Source organism: Dipodomys merriami, unplaced genomic scaffold (assembly GCF_024711535.1).
Source record: "Dipodomys merriami isolate MVZ:Mamm:240054 unplaced genomic scaffold, mDipMer1.0.p SCAF_17, whole genome shotgun sequence".
Taxonomy (NCBI): Eukaryota; Metazoa; Chordata; class Mammalia; order Rodentia; family Heteromyidae; genus Dipodomys; species Dipodomys merriami.
Window position 1 is genome coordinate 11,428,189 of NW_027203048.1, and position 24,046 is coordinate 11,452,234.

Genomic DNA, 24,046 nt, shown 5'->3' on the forward strand with positions numbered 1-24,046 from the left:
TCTTTTCTTAGCCCCCTTGAAGAAGTTTAACTAAAGCTTCAGAAAAGCTGATCTGATGGAAGTCCTGACTTAGAATTCAAGGTGTCTGAGCTCCTTAATAACTCCACAGTGCCTTTGAAAGACTCTCAATCCTCCCTGGGCACCCCCTTGCTTCTCAGTGAAGGGCCAGTCACCCTTTGTGGTTCATCTTCCTCTGCCATTGCTGCTGGGGCCTATCCTCTTGATTGAGGGTCAGAGTTCAAAGCTCTGGCCCTTTAAATCTGGTATTTACAGCATCACAGGCCAGGTCATTATTATGCATGTGTTGCCAATGGGAACTGCTAGCTAGGATACTCTAAGGAGGGGCGGACTTCTACCAAGGGGAGTCAGCCAAGGCCTCAGTACCACCTGGCTGTCTGTAACTGGAATCTGCATAGGGCCCCAGGGAGCCCATTATGAGAACATTTATTTCCATCTACTCCCAACCAACAGTCTAAACAATTTGTACTCTTGATGAGGAAGGAAGGCCCCAGAGTGATTGGGCATTCTTTTCCTGGGTGACATCGAGAAGACTGGCATATTAGTTGGGTAAGTCTTGTCCTGAAGTGAATCTCTCCTGTCCACTTAGATATAGGATGAAACGTAGAGGTGACTAACCTGAGCAAAATGAACATTCTAGATAAATTAATATGTTCCCCATTGGATAAACACGCACGCTTCCACACACACACACACACACACACACACACACACACACATACACACACAGAGTCAATTTAGACATATTTCAAGGAACCTATCTTGATCTACATGATTATATAACCAAAAAGTTAATTTAGTGATATAAACCTGAAGGGAATACTAAAAATATTTCTCAGCTCATTTCTCCCCATTTTTACAATTGATGTACTGATATTGACACATTATCATTAAATAAAACCCATAGTTTAGGACTAGCTCTTTGTATTGTATATTCTACAATGGTTGACAAGCATATGAAGCCATGCACCCACCACTACAGCATCACAAAAAATCCTTTCTTTGCCCTCAAAATCCCCTGCATTCTAGCCACGCATCCTTCTCTCCTCTTCCCCAGCCCATGGCAATGAGGACTTCTTCTTCTTCCTCTTCTTCCTCTTCCTCCTCTTCTTCCTCTTCCTCCTCTTCCTCCTCTTCTTCTTCTTCCTCTTCTTCCTCTTCTTCTTCTTCTTCTTCTTCTTCTTCTTCTTCTTCTTCTTCTTCTTCTTCTTCTTCTTCTTCTTCTTCTTCTTCTTCTCTTCTTTCTTCCTCCTCCTCCTCCTCCTCCTCCTCCTCCTCCTCCTCCTCCTCCTCCTCCTCCTCCTCCTTCTTCTTCTTCCTCCTCCTCCTCTTCATCTTCTTCTTCTTCCTCCTCCTCTTCATCATCTTCTTCTTCCTCCTCCTCCTCTTCTTCCTCCTCCTCCTCCTCCTCCTCTTCTTCTTCTTCTTCCTGTAGTTTTTCTTTCTCCAGAATGTCATATAGTTAGAATCCTAGCCAGTCTTCCTCCTTCCTACCTTCCTTCCTTCCTTCCTTTTCTTTCTTCTCTCTTTCTTCCTTTCTTCTCTCTCTCTTTCTTTTTCTTTATTCTCTCTCTCTTTCTTTTGTTCCTTCCTTCCTTCCTTCTTTCTTCATTTTTTTTTGTGCTGGAAAGGCAACAACCAGTCTAAGAGATGAAATAGAGACACACAATCTCTGCCAGGAAGTAGCTGAGTTCTAACACTCACTGTGTCTGGAGAGCTCTGTCCTTTCTGGTGGGCAGGAGACCTGTGTGGGGTGTCTCAGGAGAAGGAATGGCAATGAGAGACTTGATGGCTCTTGTTGCTTTAATCTCTTTTCCTACTAGGGAGAGAACAAGGAGGGCATTGTATGCCCAATATACTTCTGCCTTGGTCTTAGTTAATTCATCTCAGAGGCTTCTCTACTCGTGTAATTGCTTATTCAGATAATCAGTAATGAGACTGCAGGGTAGAGAAAATCCTGACAGTAAAAGGATTCATCTACCTTCTTTCACAATATCTCTCTGCACCCATCCTTTCTCTCTCCCCTTCTCTCTCTTCCTTCCTCTTTCTCTATCCCTCTCTTCCTCGATTAACCTAAGGTTTCTTCTACTAACCTCAGGTTCAGCTTCCCTGGCTATGATCCCTCTCATAGTGGCTGGAGGTCAAAACACTGGAGGCATCCTGGATATTTTCTTTTCCTTTATTCTGCCTTAGAGGCATTTCTTCCCTTGCTTCCTGCCTTATTAAGGACCCATGACCTTGCCAATCCTACATTGGGCATCAAATCTAGGCTCTTTGGCCTGTGTGTCAGGGTGTTGTCTCTTGAAATGTACAAGACCATTCCATTCATTGCTCCTGTCTTTGCTTCACTGTTGCTCGTGTTTACCCTGCTGCATGGTGTTTTCTGTTACTCCTTCAAAGAACAATTAAGTTCTATCTTCTCTAGGTAGGGTAACTATTCTATTATTTCAGGTAAACAAAAAATAGATTTTTTTTAAAAAAAGCTATGAGATAGTCTACAATATTATTTGTTTTGTGAAACTTAAGCTTCATTGGAGAACCTAGATTTTATCTGTCAACCTATGGAACCTTTTCTTTTTTAAAATACATTTTATCGAATGTTTTCTTTTTTTGTTTTTTTTTTTTTTTGGGTCCGGTCATGGGGCCTGAACTCTGGGCTTGGGTGCTGTCCCTCAGCTCTTCAGCTCAAGGCTAGCGCTCTACCACTTGAGCCACAGCACCACTTCTGGCTTTTTTCTTTTTGCTTATGTGGTGCTGAGGAATCGAACCCAGGGCCTCTGGCATGCAAGGCAAGCGCTCTACCACTGAGCCACCTTCCCAGCCCTGGAATGTTTTCTTAAATGGTCCAACTTTCTTTGATATCCATTTTTAGTTCTGACAACACCTAATTCTTTAATTATATGCTATCTTGTATTTATCAATTATATAAACAGTTAACTCAAATGGAGCACATTATTCAGTACTGGGTATGAGACAAGTTCTTTTCATATAGTTGTTCATTGAATTCTTAAATTTATTTGCATATATTAATTGGACAAAATCATGAGTTTCATAATGACATTTTACATATGAGTACAATATTAGGTACCTACCCCATACACATTGTCCTCTCTCACTGAATTCTTCCAAGAATCATGGGATAAAGTAGGAACTATTATACTGCCCATATTTTATAAATGAGAAGGCTGTATGTTTAAGAGGTTATTTCATTTTATTTTGTTCAAGGTTCCAGAGTTAACTAAAAACTTAAATTCTGGTCTGTCCATGAGTGTGTTCAACTTGTTCTAGCTACCTTGGCAATGTTCTGCTTTTAAAACAGAATCATAGGGCTGGAGATGTGGCAAGGCCAAAAGGGAAAAAACGACTTTGTAATTTATTAGCAGCATATAAAGATGGGTGTCAGTGGCTCATGCCTGTAATCATAGCTACTTGGGAGGCTGAGGACAAGAGGGTCTTGGTTCGAGGTTTGCTTTGGTAGAAAAGCCCACGAGACCTCTTCTCAGTCCACAGATGCTGGGTAGAGTAGCATGCACCTGACATCCCCAGCTGAGTAGAAGATTGAGATTGGGAGCATTGTAGTGTCATGCCAACCCCAACAGGAAAGTTCAAGAGACTCTGGAGCCACAAAAGGGAAAGTGTGGTGCCACAGCATATACCTGAGATTCCACTGTTGAGGGAGATATCAAAGCAGGCAACCTGTGGGTGAAGTGAGGCCCTATCCTAAAAATAACCAGCCAAAAACAGAGCTGGAAATAAGGCTCAGAAGAATCAAACCAGCCTAGCCTATTCTAGGCTTTGAGTGCCACCAATAAAACAAACAGAACAATGGCACATCCTCAAACCCTCCCATTTCCAGGCCAACTATACATATGATTGAAGCCTGATAGTCTATCCTACCTTCTGCCCTTTGTGAGTTTGCAGTTTTGTTCCCTTATGTTACAAAGTCCTTAGGGACAGCAGCATATGTGGTGCCATTTACTGATACTAAGGATCACTTCCCAAGTGCTTGACAATGGGAGTAGGCTCTTTCCTCACAGACCCACACCTCTGGATTGTGGGCGGAGGACTGTTTGCATCAGTGTGCTTGGGGATCAACAATCTCAAGAGTAGCTGTGACCCACCACATCTGGTGGTCTTTGCAGTACCAACATAGTGGTTTTCCTAGTGTCACTAGATGCTGCTTGCACAGATGCTAGCTAGGCTATCGGTCCTAGCATCAGTGACTCGGAACTGGTGAAAATATAGCTTCTTAGCAGCCATGTGGTATGTCATTTGACAAGTTGAACTTGAGAGGGTCCTTGCTGGAAGTGTGGGTTAGGATATAGATGAGGCTGGGAAACCTGAAGCCAAGTACCATGGAGGGAAGAAGGACATCTAGCTAGCGAGCCTTCTTGGTACACTGCTGGATTGGACAGCATCCTGGCAGGTGGTGTGGCTGACGTTTCTTCAGAAGGACTGTGTGTTTTTGTCAGTAAGTATATAACCCAAAGATAATAAATTATTACACACACACACACACACACACACACACACACACACACACACACACACACACACACACACACACATATACTCCCAGTAATTAAAACTGATCTGTGGATGGTCTTATCTTGCAAAGAGATTAATGAGGTGGTGGGAGACAATAGACTTCCACTTCCCCAAGGGTATCTATAAAACTTCTGTCAGCTTCATTTTCAAATGCAACGTAATGAGTACACATTAAATACATAGACTAATTCACTTAGATTTCTTATAAAATCTGAGTGAATTAGTGAAGGTTAGGAATCTCCAGGAAATTCTAATTTCACTTCCAAATGCTAGAATTCTTTTATTATTTTAATTTTTATTATCTTTAAGTAGTGATACAAAGGAGTTGCCTTTTTTTTTTTTTTTTTTTGCTGGTCCTGGAGTTTGAACTCGGCCTGGGCACTGTCCCTGGGCCTCTCTGTGCTCAAGGCTAGTGCTCTATCACTTGAGCCACAGCGCCACTTCCAGCTTTTTCTGTTTATATGGTACTAAGGAATTGAACCCAAGGCTTCATGCATGCTAGGCAAGCGCTCTACCTTTAAGCCACATTCTCAGCCCCCAAGTTGCCAGTTAACAAAGTAGTGATGAATATAATGTATCTTGATCAACATCACCCTTTTCAACATTCTCACTCATCCTTCCCTCACCCATTCTTTCCCTCACTACGCATAATTTTGTAGGATATACATTGTATTCTAGCCTGCACATTCCCTTATTCTATTCATTCACCCTTTTCCCTTGACTGCATCACACCCTTTTGAGTACCCGATTCCTGATCTTTTATTTTTTGCTGAACATTGATTTTGGCTTTCTAAGGACTTACACTATTTGAGCCAAGGTACAGAATAAGCCCAGATGTCCCTCAATGGGTGAATGGATCAAGAAAATGTGGGATATATGCACAATGGAATTTTACCCATTCACTAAAAAGAATGATTTTGTATCCTTTGTAAAGAAATGGAGAGGGGCTGGGAAGGTGGCTCAGTGGTAGAGCACTTGCCTTGCATGCCTGAGGCCCTGGGTTCGATTCCTCAGCACCACATAAGCAAAAAGAAAAAAGCCGGAAGTGGCGCTGTGGCTCAAGTTGTAGAGCGCTAACCTTGAGCTGAAGAGCTGAGGGACAGCACTCAGGCCCAGAGTTCAGGCCCCATGACCGGACCTCCCCCCCCCCAAAAAAAAGAAAAAAGAAATGGAGAGACTTGGGAAAAAAATTATGTTAAGTGAAGTAAGTCAGGTCTAGAGAGAGGAACGATCTGTGCTTCCTTCCTTTTGTTTTTTGTCAGTCATGGGGCTTGAACTCTGGGCCTGGACGCTGTCCCTCGGCTCTTCAGCTCAAGGCTAATGCTCTACCACTTGAGCCACAACACCACTTCCGGTTTCCTGAGTGGTTTACTGGAGATAAGAGTCTCACAGCCTTTCTTTCCCCAGGCTGGCTTTGAACCACAATCCTCAGATTTTATCTCAACTTCCTGAGTAGCTAGAATGACAGGCGTGAGCCACTGGCACCCAACCTTTCTTTCCTTTATATGTGGAAGCTAGATTTTGCTTACAAACTTGTAAGTAAATAGGTTGTAAATAAATATGTATGCAAGTGTATACAAGTGTATTAACTCAAATGCATGAATTCTTTGGTATGCTTGTACAGTTTATGGGGCATAAAGAGCAAGCAGGTACTGCTGTCTCTCATCAGAAATTCATGGTGGGTTTTCCTTGACCCCTACAGGACAGTTTTCCAGGCCCACAGTATGACAATCTAGCCGCACTCTGTGTTTTTAGTAATTTCTTACTAGTTCCTTGTGATTGGGTCTTCTCTATTTAGGCTGTTATGGACTGAAGATTTGTGCCTTCCAAAATTCATGGGTCAAAACTGAATCCCTAATACAGAGGCCTTTGGGGTTCAGTGCCCTTACAGAAAAGACCTTGAGAGCTCCCCTCCCCTCCGGCCATGTGTGGGTTGTAGTAAGAAGGTCGCAGTCTGTGAACTGGGAGGAGGGCCTTCTCCAGAAACTTCTCCACTGGTATCTAGATCTTGAGCTTCCCAGTCTCCAAAATTGTGACAAATATCTAGTGCATACGAGCTACCCAGTCTGTGGAATTCTCTTATAGAAAGTCCTAATGGACTAAGATCAGATAGTTCTATACCAGTCAGTGTTTCTGCCTCCAACTGTCTTTCCTTGCAAAGTTGCATGGCTAAGAGTTTAATCTTTCTGGATCAAGGCCTCCTAGGTTCCAATCTTGGTTCTGCTGCTTACCGTGTGCTCTTGTCTGATTTTAGTCAACTATTCTAGACCTTGATTTCCCCAACTAGAAAATAGACACAAAAATGATATTTATTTTATAGGCATTAAAAAAAGTACTCATAATAATGCACAGCATAGATGAAGCACTTAAGATATGTTAACCCCTCATTAAAATTGTTATTATAAAGATGATATATGGATGTTATGTAAGTCAGGTAAAGAGTACATTTCTTTTTGGATAATATCACCTCTTCCTTCCCTCTCTCTCCCAACATGCTCGATTTCTAAGTTATAGCTACAGCTCTTGAGGAGTGTGTGTGTGTGTGTGTGTGTGTGTGTGTATGTGTGTGTGTGTGTGTGTGTGTGTGTGTGTGTGTGTGTGTTTATTCTTATACCAAGGAACAAATCGAAGGCTCAGAGAAGTTGAAGGAGTGTTAAGGTTGCAGAGTAATGACAAGTGATCCTGGCTGCCTACAATTTATTTCAGCCTTGATACTTTTTGCCCTGTACTAGAAAACCAGAGTGAACCCTGTACTTGTTTACAGCTTCCCCACCACCAGCATTTTGAGTAGGAGGTGCTCAACTATTTCTGGTAATTTGATGGACCAATATGCGATTTAGTTTATTTTCTAAGTGCTATTCTGTGCCTTAAGGCTGTGATTATCTTGATGACGATAAAGATGTTGCATGATGTATTTTGATAGGCCTTAAGAAAGACGATAACTTATTCTGCCATGAACTCTATGTGAATCTGAAAAAGCAATTCTCATTTCTTTTTACCGTGACTGCTCCCTGCGGTTTCAAATATGGTTAGATGAGGAATATCAGAAACAATCTTATTATCAGTGCTGTTTTTTGTCACAAAGGAGGTTTTCTCATGACTCAGAACAGGCTAATTGCTCTGTCAATGGCTTTCTTTGGTGAGGTGAGTCCCTAGACCCATTGTTGACAAGGTGCAAGCTGAGTGACATCTTCAGGGGGTCTGACCTTCTCTCCACTCCTAATCAAGATGTTGTTAAAGCCATTGATGGTTTATAGTGAACTGAGATGGGACTGGACTGGTTTTATAAGCAGTTGCTGGAAAGACAGCTTAGCTTTGGTGACACAAGATTGCCTTGCCTCTTCAAGAATGCGCATGCCTGAGGCACAAAGCCACCTCTGATTTCTGAAAGCATTGGACATAATAGTTCATCTTCACTGAGACTGAAAACTATGAATGTGGCCCATTTGGTCCTCACGTATTTACTAAATTTGCATTACTTGCTAGATGCTGTCCTTGGGTACTTAGAGATATAGAAGTGAACATAATGGACTAAAACCCCAATCTTCTTGGTGGCTTCTTTAAAGTTTTTTAAAAAAATATTTATATATTTTTTGAATATTTCCTCTACTGTATTCTCATCTTTCCCCTTTCTTCTAGTCTCTTTTTCAAACATCATTTGATGGGGTTTATTATGTTGTATTCATATATGTGTATGTGTGTATGTGTATGTGTGTATGTAATGTTTATTGATCCTTGCACCCCTCAGTGCATCTTTCTCCCATCTCCTTCCAGATGATTCCCTCCTAGAGAGCCTCCCTGTTAACCCCTGTTACATTGATGTCAAATTGCCATCACTAATATCATCATCATCATCATCATCAACATCATCATCATCATTTGGGGGTCTATACCCTACAAATGAGTGAAAGCATGATATTTGGCTTTTTGAACTTGACTTCTGTTACCAGCATCAGGAGCTCCAGGTCTGTCCATTTCCTGAAAATGATCTCATTTCATTTTTCTTTGTTTTTAAAATTTTGGTTCTTTGTATCACCCACACCTACCCAGCATGAAATATATCTATATATATTATCTTCTTTATCGATTCCATCATTTGACTATTGCAAACAGAGGCTCAATAAACATAGGTATGTGTACATCTTTCTTGAATACTGATCTATCCTTGTTTGGATATTGCTTAAGATATGATGAGGTTATAAGGTAGATCTACTAGTTATTTGTATTCCTTCTTCTGGGAACTGTCTGTTCAATTTGTTTGCCCATTTAGTAATTAGAATATTTGTTCTATTGCTGTTTAATTTTTGAGTTCTTTATATATTTTAGGTATTTATACATTTATCTGATGAAAATCAGGTAAATGTTTTCTCCCATTATTTATTTCTAGTAATTGTTCCTTTGGCTGTGCAGAAACTTTTTAATTTGATCCAGTCCCATTTGTTAATCTTGCTTGATTTCCTAGGCAATTGGAATACTATTCAGAAAATAGTTATAAACACACACACAATCCTTGAATCTCTGGAAACACAGTATATAATATTTTAGTGTGTTGTTTTTGTTGAGAATTTTTGCATCTATGTTCTTTGGAGAGAGAAGCTAATGATTTTCTTATGGTGTCATTTCTGAATTTTGAATGACTGTAGTACTGGTTTCATGAGTGTGATAGCATACTTTCCCTTTTAATTTCATAGACACATTTGAGTAATAATGGTGCTCTATCTCTTTAAAGGTCTAGCAAAATTTGGCAGTGGCTGTCAGTTAGTGAGTTTTTCTTTGTTGATAGACTATTTTTGTTTCAATCTCACTGCTTTTTTGTTTTTGATTGTGGGGCTTGAACTCAGGGCCTGGGTGCTGGTCCCTAAGCTCTTTTCCTCAAGGCTAATGTTCTACTACCTTGAGCCACAGTGCCACTTCTGGTTTTCTGGTGGTTAATTGGAGATAAGAGTCTCATGGACTTTTCCTGCCCTGGTTGGCTTTGAATTAGGATCCTCTGCTCTCAGCTTCCTGAGTAACTAGGATTATAACCATGAGCCACCAGCGCCTGGCTGTCATTGCTTTTTATAGATCTATTTAAATAATTAATGTCCTTTTGGTTCAGTTTTAATAGGTCAAATGTATCCAGAAATGTATCCATTTTTCCAGGTTTCCCAACTCATTTGAATATAGACTTTTACAATATTCTCTCTTTTGGATTTCACTGACATTTGTTCTATATCTACTTGTTCTATGTCTTCTTTTATCTCTAAATTTTATAGTTGTGTCTTTTACCTCCTCTTTTTAGTTAGAATTGAATAAAGGGGATGAACCTTATTTATTTTTTCAAAGAAGAAAACTTTTTGTTTCACTGATTCTTTGTGTGTGTGTGTGTGTGTGTGTGTGTGTGTGTGTGTGAAAATACCGTACAGAGGGGCAATTACATGGACAAGGTAATGAGTACATTTCTTATCAAGCATTGTTGCCTCCTCCTTTGTTTCTCCATACCATCCCTTCCCATCTTCTCTCCCTCTATGCACCATCCCCCCTCCCCAGCCAAAGTTGTAAAGTTAATTTTTCGAACATCTTGTATATCTCATTGTTGCAATGGATCCACCTGTATCCCTATTTAAACAATTTTTTTCCCCTTCCCATCCACAAATTATACCAACATCAAATATGGTGAAAACAGGGGTTATACCATGTGGGAGAGATATACAAAGCAACAAAGAAATCATCTTATAAATATGTTAGAAACAATCACAAGAGGCTTGGAAGGTGGCTCAGTGGTAGAGTGCTTGCCTTGCATGCCTGAGGCCCTGGGTTCGATTCCTCAGCACCACATAAGCAAAAAGAAAAAAGCCGGAAGTGGCGCTTGAGCTGAAGAGCTGAGGGACAGCGCCCCCCGACCGGACCCCCCCCCTAAAAAAAACAATTGCAAGAAAGAAAAAACATTTGAGTCCTTATCTTGGGGTTCATTTTGCCTGACATCAACTTATTTGACCGTTTCTGCTTGTCTCAGACTATAATCAAGAACTCTAATAACAACAGATGCTGGAGGGGATGTGGACAGAAGGGAAGCTCACTGATTCTTTGTATAGTCTCTAAATCATTAATTTCTGCCCTAATCTTTATTATTTCTCTCTGTTAATTAGGGGCTTTGGATTGTTCTTATTTGTCTAGGAGCTTGAGGTGCATCATTTGACTAGTTGAGATCTCTCTGATTTCTTTTACTTTTTTTTTAATGTAGACACCCAGAGCTATAAACTATACACATTACCTTTGCTCTATTCCAAAGATTCTATTAAGTTGTGTTTTCATTGTCATTACATTTTTAGAACTTTTGAATTTCCCCCCTTATTTCTTCAAGACCTACATCATTCAACAAAGTGTTGTTCAATGTCCAAGTGTTTGAATGTATTCTGTGATTTCTTTTGCTATTGAGTTCTAGTTTTATTCCATTGTGGTCAGATAGAATGCAGAGAGTTATTTCAATTTTCTAATTTTTTTGTGTGTGTGTGTGTTAAAATGTGACCTAGGTTTGACAAGTTACATGGTCTGCTGAGAAGAATGTGTATTGTGGAGCTGCTGGATAAAATACTCTGCAGACGTCTATTAAGTCCATTTGGTTAATAATGTTATTTACTTATGATGTTTCTTTGCTGATTTTTTTTTTGTCTAGACCTGTGAAAATAGGGTATTAAAGTCTCCCACTATGTCATTTTGGAATCTATCTGTGATTTTCAGTCTAGTAATATTTAAAAATTTTAATTATTATTATAAAGGTGATGTACAGAGGGGTTACAGTTACATATCAGATAAAAAACACTTTTTGTTGTTGTTGTTGGTTGTAGGGCTTGAACTCTGGGCCTGGGCACTGTCCCTGAGCTCTTCAGCTCAAGGTGAGTACTTTGCCACTGCCAGTTTTCTGGTGGTTAATTGGAGATGAGTGTCTCACTGGCTGGGAATATGGCTTAGTGGTAGAGTGCTTGCCTAGTATTCATGAAGCCCTGGGTTCAATTCCTCAGTACCACATAAACAGAAAAATCTAGAAGTGGTGCTGTAGCTCAAGTGGTAGAGCACTAGCCTTGAGCAAAGGTAGCTCAGGGACAATGACCAAACCCTGAGTTCAAGCCCCAGAACTGGCAAATAAATAAATTTTAAATAAATAAATAAATAAATAAATAAATAAATAAATAAATAAAAGAGTCTCACAGACTTTCCTGCCTGGGCTTTGAACTGCAGTTCTCAGATCTTAGCCTTCTGAGTAGCTAGGATTACACCGCCTAGCAAGAATCCATTTCTTTTTTGGACAATGTGACAATGTCACCCTTCCCTCCCAATAACATTTTTTTTTATAAAGTTAAATGTATATGACACATCTGTGTGGACACTATTATTTTATCCTCATGAAATTTTCCCTTTATTAGTATGGTGTGAACCTTTTTATTTTTTCTCACTTAGGTCTAATGTCTACTTTATCATGTGTGAGTATGGCTATACTGCCTGCTTTCAGGCTCCATTTGCTTAGAAGATCTTTTCCCACCCTTTTACCCTGAGCCAATGTTTGGTTTTGTCAGTAAGATGCATTTCTCATAGGCAACAAATGGTCATATCTTGCTTTGAAATCTAACTTTCCATATTATGTCTTTGGATTGGACAATTGAGATTATTATCTTGTTAGAGATCTGAAATAATTTTCAAACTCATGTAAAAGAATAACTATCATCCAGCTTTCATAATTTTTACTAGTTCCTCATTTTTTTATTAGTCTCCTGATCAATACTTGTTGCTAATGAACTTTATTTTTATTTTTTTGCCACTTAACAAAGTGGCAAAAAAATCAATGATCAGTGTCACCCTAATGAAGCACCTTAAAGCAAATCTCAGACTTAAAAACACTTTTATTATGCATCCTTCTGTATGAATCTCTAAGAAAGAGTTTTTAACAAGTAAACACAACCACATCATTACCATATTGAACAAAATTAAGAAAAATTCCTTGTTTCATCTAATGTCCAGTCTGGGCTAAATTTTCCCCAATGATCTCAACCTTTAAGAAAAAATTATTTGAATTCAGGTCCATAGAAGTTTTCACACTACAAGCTGTGGAGAATTCTGAAACCTCTTGATCTGTAATTGTTTCAGCTATTTTGTTGGTTGTAGAACTGGGTTATTCTATAGAAGTTCTCACTGTTTAGAATTTGGCTGATTGTATCTTCTGGATTAAAAAAATAGTATTTCTTCATGCATCACTTTTTCCATAAAATAATAGTTGTGTTGTGTTGGAGCAATTCACAAGAACTGATCCAACTTAGTTTGCCCAACTTCATTCTCACTGACCTGACATTGGAAGCTTGAAATTACTGTCAGTGAGAGGTGAGAGTATTTGCAACTACTTTTTTTTTTTTTTTTTGCCAGTCGTGGGGCCTGAGCTCTGGGCCTGGGCACTGTCCCTCAGCTCTTCAGCTCAAGGCTAGCGCTCTACCACTTGAGCCACAGCGCCACTTCCAGCTTTATTCTGCTTATGTAGTGCTGAGGAATCGAACCCAGGGCCTCATGCATGCAAGGCAAGCCCTCTACCACTGAGCCACTTTCCCAGCCCTGCAACTACTTTTAAATGCAGACTTCCTCTCTCTCCAGAGCTCAGGTTTACCATAGGTAATGGGCAGCAACACTGGTGACTACAGTATCACACTGTATTTCTACTTCTGGCCATCTCTTCTGGACTGGTGTGCCATTCTGGCTTCTCTTTCCATGAATTGTCTGCATTTTCCTTTTCTCTCCTCACCCTCTCTTCCTTCTATCCTGACAGTCCTGGGGCTTGAACTCAGGGCTTGAACTGTCCCTGTACTTTTGTGCTCAAGGCTAGTGCTCTACACCTTGAACCACAGCTCAACGTTTGGGTTTCTGGTAGTTAATTGGAGATAAAAATCTCACGGGAATCCTAAGTAGGATGACAGCTGTGAGCTACTGACACCTGGCTGCTTTTCTCATTTTTTAACATTATGTTTTCCACTGCTTTTTTGTGGCTTTACAAAAACTTTCTTGAACATTTTAGATATAAATACTAATTATTTTCATACATACCACATATCTTCTCTCAGTTTGTAAGCTCTTTTAACTTTTTCTATGTACTTTTAATTGTGTTCAATTCAGTCAAATTCCCTAATCTCTTGTTTTAAGGTTTGTATGGGTGCTCTATCACTGAAGTAATGCTTTCTTCCCCCCTTCCTCCCTTCCTTCCTCCCCATCCTCTTATCTTTTTACATAGCACAGGCTAGGCCCAAACTTGTAATTCACCTTCTTTAGCCTCCTAAGTGTTGGAATTACAGCCTTGTGCCATTATACCTGGCCTTCCTTCCTTTCTTCCTTCCTTCCTTCCTTCCTTTCTTTCTTTCTTTTCTTTCTTTTTTTTTGGACAGGGTTTCTCTATGTAGCTCAGGATGGTATCAAACTCCAGATACTTCTGCCTCTGCCTCCATAGTACTTGGACTACAGTGCTGTTTTGGGAAGTAAATTCTTACTCCACATTCATAGTCTCCCATATTTTTCTCCTTTTATAAGGATGTCTGTAACTTATCTGAAATTTTCTCTTTCTCTGTTGCAGTGTGAGGCATACTTTACCTTTTCTTTGCTAAGAGTTTCCTTGATACATCCTCTAAATAACTTTTGCTTTTCTTACTGGTAAATGGGACCACTTTTAACATATATTGAAGTCCCATTTATCCTCGTCTATATCCTGTTTCACTTCACTATTTGTTCCTATCACAGAACCACATTATTAGTCTAGCATTATTTTTGTTACCATGTGGTGCTGATGTAAGATCTTGCAGGGCAAATCTCCTTCCTTGGTTCTTGCTTTTCAAGAGTTCTATTTTTCCTTATATATAAGTTTATGAAGCTCCTTCACATTTTAGTTCTTGTTAAATTTTCCATGTGTTAGACTGCACTGAAACATAGATTTAGAGATTAAATTGACAACAATATAAAGGTATACAACCCATGGTATAGGTCTTCATTTATTCTGCTTCCTTTTACAAAAGTTCTTATATAGTTTTAAATTTTTCTTCATAAAGTTCTTATAAGTTGGTGAATTAACTCCTGGATTTGAAGTTTTATTGGCATTCTGCATGGTCTCTTAGTATTTCTGGCTGCAGCTATAAACTATTGATTGATCTTGTACTTGGCAACCTTGTTCAACTAGCTCATTACCTCTAATACATTGTTGATTCTTTTGGGATTTGTATGTTGATCATATTTGCAAACATGACAAATAGGAGAGCTTTAAGGGCTCTTCTCAGTGACTCTCCTGAGTGCACACTGAGTATCTCTTTCTTCCTCCCCTCCAATTCTGCCCATAGTCCATAGAAGATAGGAGAGACTTCCTTTCTTACCTCTGGCTCTCCTCTGATCTCTTTCTCCTGCTGTGGGGGTACTGATAGCTGATGGCAGAATTTATTGGTGTTGATTGAATTTTGGAATGATTCCTACTGTTCTGTACAGCCATTTATGGATCCTTTATTGCCTAAAAAGACCCTCTGTGTGGGTGATGCCAAGTAGTGAACCCACACAGGCTTTTGATCAGGCTTACTTCTGCTCCAGGGTGTTTCTTCCATTGTAAAGTGCAGAATAGGAGCTCACACAGCTGCAGAGGTGTGCCGTAATGTCCTTTTCCACACTATGTTTCTGACCATAGATGCTGATCTCCCTTCCTTTCCTGGCACTGTGGTTTGTGGTACAGTGCTCAGGAGCTTGTACCTTCAGATATAATTTAATCCCAGCAGCTGTGGCTAGATTGTATTCTGTGTGCCTTCTCATCCCAATAGATTGTTCATGATCTAAATCCTAAGCTGGTTCAATGGCTCAAAACTGTAATCCTAGCTGTTTGGGGGGCAAAAAATGGGGAATCATAAATTGAGGCCAGCAGAAAGTTTGTGAGACTCTATCTAAACCTAAAGCCTGGCATGATATGATACATACCCAACATCCTAGCAACACAAGGAAGCACAAATGGGAGGATTATAGTCCAGGCTGGCCCAGGCTCAAGACTGTATCTGAAATAACTAATCCAAGCCAGGCACCAGTGACTCATACCTGTAATCCTAGCTACTCAGGAGGCTGAGCTCTGATGTGGTTTGAAGCCAGCCTGGTTAAGAAAGTCCACGAGAATCTCATTTCCAATTAACCAGTAAAGAAAAAAAGTCTGAAAGTGGAGCTGTAGCTCAAGTGGTAGAGGTTCAAGTGGTAGAGCACTAGCCTTGCGTAAAGAAGCTCAGGAGCAGCACTCAAACTCTGAGTTCAAGCTCCAGGACCAGAAGGTGTGTGTACAGAGTGGCTCAAATGGTAGAAGACCTGTTTAGCAAGGCTTGGGGTTCAAACCTCAGTACTGTTATAAAAAAAATCCAAAATTCTAGCTCCCATCACTGTATAGTTCTATTCTTGTTATGTGGATGAAACTTACCTCCAGTGTTTATAGGATACAGGGATGTTTCAAAGTGATGTTTCCAGTGATGACTTCATCCCTCATGGGCTAGGGAGTCATTCAGGATTGGGAATAAAGGCAACCAAGTAGTCTGGGGCCTCTTTCGCTGGTGGCGTCCTGTGAATTTGCCTGGGGAACGTACAGTTGTTGGGTGTAGCAGAAAGAGCCAGTGGTTTAGCTGGTTCTAACAAAGGCCTTTCTTCCAGCTAAGGACTCAGTGAGCCACACCCAGTCAGCTACTTCTAAGAGTGATATCTCAGAAGGATAATTTAAATGAGCAATAAAAGCAACTCCCTAAAAGGAACTTCACTAATAGCCTCTTTCAATATACCAGATCTCGGTGAGTTTCTGTGTCTCAATGAGAACAAGCAGTGTTTAGAGATTACAAGTAGATTGCCTTCCTTCTTTTGGCCCATTGAAGAGGAGGAGGGGCCGATGAGAAAAGGGTGGGAAGAAGCAGAGAAAGGGAGGTGGAGTCCTCAAAGGCAGGAGGGAACATCCGGGCCACTTTATCATCCTTCAGAGTACATTAAGACACAGAGCCTGCTGGGACAGAGAAACTGGCAGCTAACCAGGGATGTGGGATGGGGATGGAATTAAACATTGAGTAAGCTCCGTGGGTTTTAGTTGGCAGTGTGCTCCACCTGATTCAACAACGTGATGGGACTGCTACAACTATTTGATATCTGGAGTTGTTTTTAACAGAAGCTCAGGACATAGAAAGCGGTGGAAGTCTCTTTTTTCTCTGCATTCAATAGGCTACCCAGTCATTCCTGAGGGTTCAAGACAATCTGGGATGCCTCTTTCAGAGTCCTTCAGCATGCTGGTGAGTGCAGTTGAAACCATATCATACCAGGGCCGTTAAGGGACAGAGAATGCTTGTCCTGGGTACCATGAACAGAGATCCCAAGTTCCTAAGGCAGAAACAGAACAGAACAGAACAGAACAGAACAGAAGAGGAGATGCAGGGACCTGGATTTTTAACTCCCAAGGATGGAAGAAATTTCCAACAGGCGGATCCAGAATGAAACAGCTACCTTAAGAGAGGTGGTAGTGAGGGCTGGGAAGGTGGCTCAGTGGTAGAGCGCTTGCCTTGCATGTATGAGGTCTTGGGTTTGATTCCTCAGCACCACATAAGCAGAAAAAGCTGGAAGTGGTGCTGTGGCTCAAGTGGTGGAGTGCTAGCCTTGAGCTGAAGAGCTGAGGGACAGCGCCCAGGCCCAGAGTTCAGGCCCCATGACCGGCAAAAAGAGTGGTAGTGAGTTCTGTTACTGAAAGTACTTAATGGAGACCACTTGGTGGAGAGATGTTGTGAGAACGGTTCAAGCAACTGGGAAGGGGTAATATTACATACATACATATATATGTGTGTGCATATATATGTACATATACATATAAAAATATATAATTTGTAGTTGCCAGAATCAGTGTTTCAAACAGAAGAAAGTATTGGGGTCTATGATTTGCCCTCATCTTGGCTTTTTCAGGCACTAACGGACATTTATTTGTGTATCCAACATGTTACCACCATACCTTGAGTGGTGAACACTGTAAGGACAGCAGAGCATTTGTGTAGGTCCCATAATAGTGGATATGGTGGGCTCTAAAGCTCTGTCCTGATCTCACTGGGGGGTGTATGTGTGTGTGTGTGTGGGGGGGTAGGGCTTGAACTCAAGGCTTGGGCCTTTTAGGGGTGTGTGTGTGTGTGTGTGTGTGTGTGTGTGTGTGTGTGTGTGTGTGTGTGTGTGTGTGTGTGTGTGTGTGTGTGTTGCATTCTACTACTTGAGCCATAGTGCCACCTCCAGCTTTATGGTAGTTAATTGGAGATAAGAGTCTCACAGACTTTTCTAGCTTTGAACCATGATTCTCAGATCTCAGTCTCCTGAGGAGCCAGGGCTCCAGGTGTGAGCCACTGGCGCCCAGGTATGGATCTCGTCTATGAAAGACTCGTTGTCAGCACTGTCTTTCTACGGCACGACAGGGATCCACATCTGTTAGGGGTCACCACTTCCAGGTTTGGTGAGAGGGGGAGTGAGGTGGGATGGAAGGCAGCGGAGGAGAGAGGAGGAGAGACCCAAACTTGCTCCGGCACCCAGATCTACACACCGGCCATTGACTGATGGATCCAACTACACGACCCGCACAGGGTAAGATGCGGTGGTCTCCGTCCCCAGGACGCAGGGATGTGACACCGAAAGGCCGGCCAGTCCGGGGCCAGCCTTGGGCTTGAACGAGGACATTGCATCGCGTGGCCTCCAAGGCCCTGCAAGGAAAAGCAGTGGTAGCTCGGCGGCGGCGGCGGCGGCGGCGGCGGCGGCGGCTGATCTTCCGCCAGTCGAGGGGCGCAGGAGCTCAGGGGCGCAGGCGGGAGGCGCGTGAGCGAGCGCCGACGCGTGCGCGGGGCTGAGGCCGAGGCCTGCGCAGCCCAGGCGGCGGCACTGCGCGCGCGCGCCGACCCGCGTGGGGCTCCGGCTCCGGCTCCGGCTCCGGCTCCGGCGCGCTGCGGGCCGGGCCGGGCGAGGTCGGGGGTTCGGCGTGGCGGGAGCTCCGCAGCCAGCGGCGGGACCCCAGCGCGGCGGCGGCGGACGGGCTGGCGGGCAGCGCGCGCTCGGCCTCTCCTCCGCGTCCCCGCATCGCCGTGTGCGCGCTCCTCCGGAGAGGACCTGGAGGAAGCAGGTGGGGCGGGGGCGCGGGCCTCCTGGGGCGCGAGCTGCGGAGTCCCCGTCCGGGAGGGGGCTGCCGTGGGGTCCTGGGCGGGGGTCGTGGAGGGGTGGGGACGGTTGGAAGAAGTGTCGCTGAGCCTCTGGGGGCCCCAGAAGCCCGGCGATTGCCTCCCTTAGGCGTCCGCTGGCGCTGGCCACCGGGGAGGCCTCCCCGGGGCGGCGCGGCCCACCCGCCCGGGATGTGGGCTTCTGGTTTCCGTTGCTGTTAAGAAGGGTGTCGCTTGGTGTGCGGGACACGCAGGGACCCGGGCCGTAGCAAGGTTCTACAGCCACTGCGGTGACAGGCCGCGGACACCCGGAGTCCCCCGGGCGCGCGTCCCCGCGTGCGCCGGCCCTCGTAGTTTTTCAGACACCTGACTCCCACGGGGCCAGTACGTCGCTCAGAAACCCCAGAAACCCTTTGCCAGCGGTACTTAAAGCTAGATCTGATGCCTTCCCTTCCCCGAGATTGATTGCTTAATTCCAAAGCGCCCGCAGGGAACCGGGAAATGGAGAGAACGCATGAGCTTGAGACCCGCCGGGGACGGACGCGCCGTCAGCCTCCGTCCCCGTAGATCAGATCTGCGGCCTTATCGCCTTCCTCTGAACTAGGTCCGAGGTGGTTCACTCCATCCAGAGACCGTATAGGCCGCGCCCGGGGTTTCAGCTCTGCTGAGACATTGTTGGGATGTGGACCAGGGGATGGGACCAGACGAACTTGGTCTCTGATCCGAGCTGGCGGTGCCTTTCACACATTTCTTTGAGATACACTTCCTCCCAGGAGACCTGTGGGACTTCGTCTGTGCTTTGCTTTCGCTTTGACGTTCGTGAATCTCCTAAGTTGTCTTGACCACCGAAGAGCAGGGGCTATGAGATCTGGAACAACTTTGAAGGGAAGGCAGTGGAGGAAACTGAACCAGTCTGGTTTTTGGCATTTATAGAATGCAAAGCCATCCTGCTTCTACCTTATTTTGCTAATAGGATGCTTTTTTTGGGGGGGGGGGAGTGTAATGCTTTCATTTGATATTGATGACCTCGGCTGCAAGATTGGATCTTGAAAAGTACAGTGTGTTCGTGTAGCGCTTGTTTAGCATGTGTTTGAATTTGCCAGATAAAGTCCCACCAGCAAGATCTTTCAAAGAAGTGATCATTATATGGTGTCATTGCTTATTACAGCTCCAGTTTTGCAATGTATACTTGTGATCTTGAGTTTCCCCTGCTAAAACCTACAAGCATCTAGTTCCTTTCTGGTTTACTGTCCTCTTGTTAATTATTTATAATTACCCTGCTGTGGGTTGGTCTAGTGCAGTAGCCTTTATTTCTTCCTTGTTCTGGGTGTCTCTGTATTGTTTCTTATCTGGACACTCAAATGGTTTTCCTTCAGCACCATTCAGTAGAACTTCTGTGAGGGAGGAAGTGTTCTGCACTGTGTAATATAATCACACCAGTCTGTCCAGATTGACTTTTGCAGAACTGGAACAGAGACAGAACACTAGAAGAACGGAATTTTAAGTAGCCAAATGTGTCTAGTGGCTGTGGTTAAACATCATCTATATGTATGTATATATGTATGTATTTTTTTGTCAGCCACGGGGCTTGAACTCAGAGCCTGGGGGCTGTCCAATCAAGGCTAGTGCTCTACCATTTTGAGCCACAGCTCCATGTCCGATTTATTTATTTTTTGAGACAGAGTCTTGCTGTATATACTAGGCTGGCCTCAAACTCAGGATCCTCCTGCCTCAGCCACCTGAGACTAAGGACTTAGTAAAAGCACTTGAATATTTTCTTTCTTGTGCATTCTAGGCAAGTGCTCTATCACTTGAACTATTTGCCTACCCCCTCTCAGTACATATCTGTTGACTGCATAACTGATCTTCTTAAGAGCAGGTTGCATTACCTCAAGGGCCTAAGGCTAAATGTCCAATGCTGCTAATACCTGTTTATAGTGATTGAACAGATGTTTTGTAAGGAACAAGTAAAAGGCTCATTGGACTTATGCTCTAAGTGCTTATTTGGTTCAACTTGCTTTTGAATTGCATGTAAATGAAGACTCATGAAAATAAAGGCTCACATATTTGAATGACTTGAGTAGTGATTGAGCAGATGTTTGTAGGTACTAAATAAAAGTATCACTGGAGTTGTGCTTGCTTTTTTTCTTTTTTTAAAAAAATGTATTTATTTGGTTAGTCTTGTTACAAAGATACTTTTGCTCAGAAACAAGCTTGAGTAGATAGAATTTAGATGGATTTCCCATATAATTGGAAGTTTGGGGAATTTTGTACCTGTTATTATAACTGTCAGGGGTGTCTTTACACAGCTAATTAGGGCTGACTTCTCATTGAAGGCTTTGTTATATAATCAGTTTCCATCAGTTAACCATAGGAAGATTTGGAATAAAAGTGTATATTTCACCCAGATCACATTATCTCTACAAGTATTCAATCAAGATTCCAGGTGCTCTGGGTTTTCACATTTATAAATTGCTTTTAGGGAAGGACCCTGACATCATATAAAAATTTATAGAAGTGTGTAGTTTTCTGTGGTGGGAGGAAAAAAATGGTAGATTTTTTTTCCCCTCAAGAAGGAAAAGATATAAGACCAGGAAAAAAATGCCACAAAGACACAAAATAGTGGTTCGCTATAATGGCTGTGTAATATTGTGGCTTCTCTGGGCCTTGAAGTAGCATGGAAGTCCATCTCATTGTGTGAATTATCTTTCTATTTTATATCTAGGATTTGAATATTGGAAGTATGTGTAAAATACTAGTATAGCTTCTGTTGTAGCTAATAGTTATAAAAATGTTTGAAATCACAGATATTTTGAGTTATAATTCAATCTCTAAAATTATGTTTCTTTAATTTTTATTGGCATAAGTTAATAGTATATACATGCATATAGTATACTTTGATCAAATTTGCCCTTTCTTACTATTTCTTATTCCTCTTTTCCTTTTAGTGGGTTACATTATGAAAGATTCACTTTTAATCCTTAAGGTTCTTAGTAATCTAAAAGGAAATGAAACTGCTTTTGATAGCATATTAATTTTTTTTTTTTTTTTGCTAGTTGCTGGTGGCTCATGCCTGTAATTATAGCTACTCAGGAGACTGAGATCTGAGAATAGCAGTTTCAGGCCAGCCTAGACAGGAAAATATATGGGATTCTTATCTCCAAAACTAGTTGGAAGTGATACTGTGGCTCAGTGGTTGAGTGGTAGCTTTGAGAAAAAAAAGCTCAAGGACAGTACCCAAACCCTAAGTTCAAGGCCAGGATACTCCCTCCCCCGCCCCACAGAGTTCAAATGCTCAAAGCTTGATTGTAGTCCTATGAATCTTCTTAGAACATTGCTATGAACATGCCACTCCCTTTTGAAACATTTTGTTCCCCAGTGCTCATGGAATCCAGTGGTTTGGCCTTTGATCAGGTATTTAATAACTCCTCAGGGCAGCTTAAAATAAAAGGTGATTCAGCCTTAACTTTTTGCTGCTTTTCCAACCGTACTCCATTTTCAGTCTGCTATTCCTTTCATGAGTTTCCCTTTTCAATTTCTTCCTCAGTCTCTTCCTTCTCAGTCTTGGATAGTCACCTCTTATAATACTTTCTACAGTGTCTCATTTCTTTTTTTTTTGGGTCCGGTCATGGGGCTTGAACTCTGGGCCTGGCGCTGTCCCTCAGCTCTTCAGCTCAAGGCTAGCACTCTACCACTTGAGTCACAGCACCACTTCCGGCTTTTTTGTTTTTGCTTATGTGGTGCTGAGGAATCAAACCCAGGGCCTCATGCATGCAAGGCAAGTGCTCTACCACTGAGACACCCTCCCAGCCCTATAGTGTCTCATTTCTGACTCTTGGAAGATCCTATAGCAAAGTCTCCTGGTCCTTGTATGTTGGAACACAACCCATCCTGTGCCATAATTCCATACTTATCAGTGATGCTTTATTATTTCTAGTAGATTATAAGCTATCTACCACACATGGGCTGTCACTTATTTTTGAAATCTATAATATCCACAAAGTGATCTCTATGTGGTTCTAACTCCCTCCATCTCTCCCCCCTCCCCCCTCCTCCCTCCTTCCCTAGCGCGTGCACGTGAGCCTGTGTGTGTGTGTGTGTGTGTGTGTGTGTGTGTGTGTGTGTGTGTGTGTGTGTGTGTGTGTATACTGGGGTCTGAACTTAGGACTTTCTGTTGCTCTTGCCTTTTGTTCAAGGCCAGCACTCTATCATTTGATCCACAATTCCATTTCTGATTTTTTGCTGGTTAATTGGAAGTAAGAGTCTTTTCTTCTCAGGCTGGCTTTGAACTTCAATCCTCAGATCTCAGCCTCCTGAGTAGCTAGTATTACAGGGAGGAGCCGTTGGCACCCAGCTTTTAGCTTTGTTTCTTGCCTCTAAAGGAAGCCTGTACTCTCTGTAGACCAATTGCCCAAATTTACTGCTAAGCAAGCAGGGCCCAGCAAGTAGAAATCCCACGTTAGGGGGAAGCTGTCACAAGAATCATGGGAAAGTTGTCCCTGTGTGTACCTGACTGGTGGGAACTGACAGCATTTCAAGAAGATACCACTGCTGTCTTACAGCAGATCCTTCCTGTTTGCCTGTTTATGTGGCAAGGTTAACGTCAGAATGATGGGTATTGAGTGACAAGTAATTTTAGCCTCCAAGAAAAATTGAATACCTTAAAATAGTAACAACTGGGCAACGTTTAGTATGACCCCTATCTGTGTGAATGCTTTTTGTACTCCTTGAGAAAAAAAAAAGAAAACACCATACTTATTTGTCAGTTTCTATTAGTATTGAGTAAAACATGAATGAAGAAGAAACCAGTGAGCTCAGATGATGGTGGAATGGTAAAGATGACGTCGCTAGTACTGGAGCTAGTTAGCCAAGTATAACAGAACACATCTTAAGTTCTGTCTATCATGGTGTAACTGCCTATTACATTAAACTACCAGTTAACTTTAAAAAATCAGGCTATCCTTTTCATTGACAATCTAAATTCATGTGGTTTTGTAATAAAATTATCCATGTTTACCTAAAAATAGACATAAGGATTCCTAATATTTCAAACTTGAAAGATCTGATGCCATAGAACCTATAGTGTTTCATTTCATAGTTTTAGTTTACTTAGCATTTTTGTGCTTTCTGTATTTCTGAGGTGTAGGCTAGGTTTCTGCTTACATTTACTTTAAATTTATTCTAAGCCCTTCTTGTCTTCTGGGGGGAAAAAAGAGGTAATAGAAGTGCTAAGATTTCTCTATCTTTGATTAAGATCGAGAACACAGCCCCTGGTACATTGCTGAGTGTGGCCGTCTCAGTAACTAGCTCTT

At 42.2% G+C, this 24,046-nt stretch overlaps 1 protein-coding gene across 3 annotated transcripts in view; it reads left to right on the forward strand.

Moving 5' to 3' along the window:
• The first annotated feature begins 355 nt into the window (after positions 1 to 355).
• The window catches only part of Clip4 (CAP-Gly domain containing linker protein family member 4), a 79,090-nt gene continuing 55,399 nt past the window's right edge, over positions 356 to 24,046 (forward strand). Inside the window, exon 1 of one of the 3 annotated variants that reach the window (XM_070025302.1) lies at positions 356 to 567. The gene's annotated coding sequence lies outside the window, so the exon portion shown is untranslated. Of the gene's footprint in view, positions 568 to 16,588; positions 16,851 to 18,508; positions 18,701 to 24,046 lie in introns of those variants that run through there. The other 2 variants (XM_070025300.1, XM_070025301.1) reach the window with 2 other exon arrangements.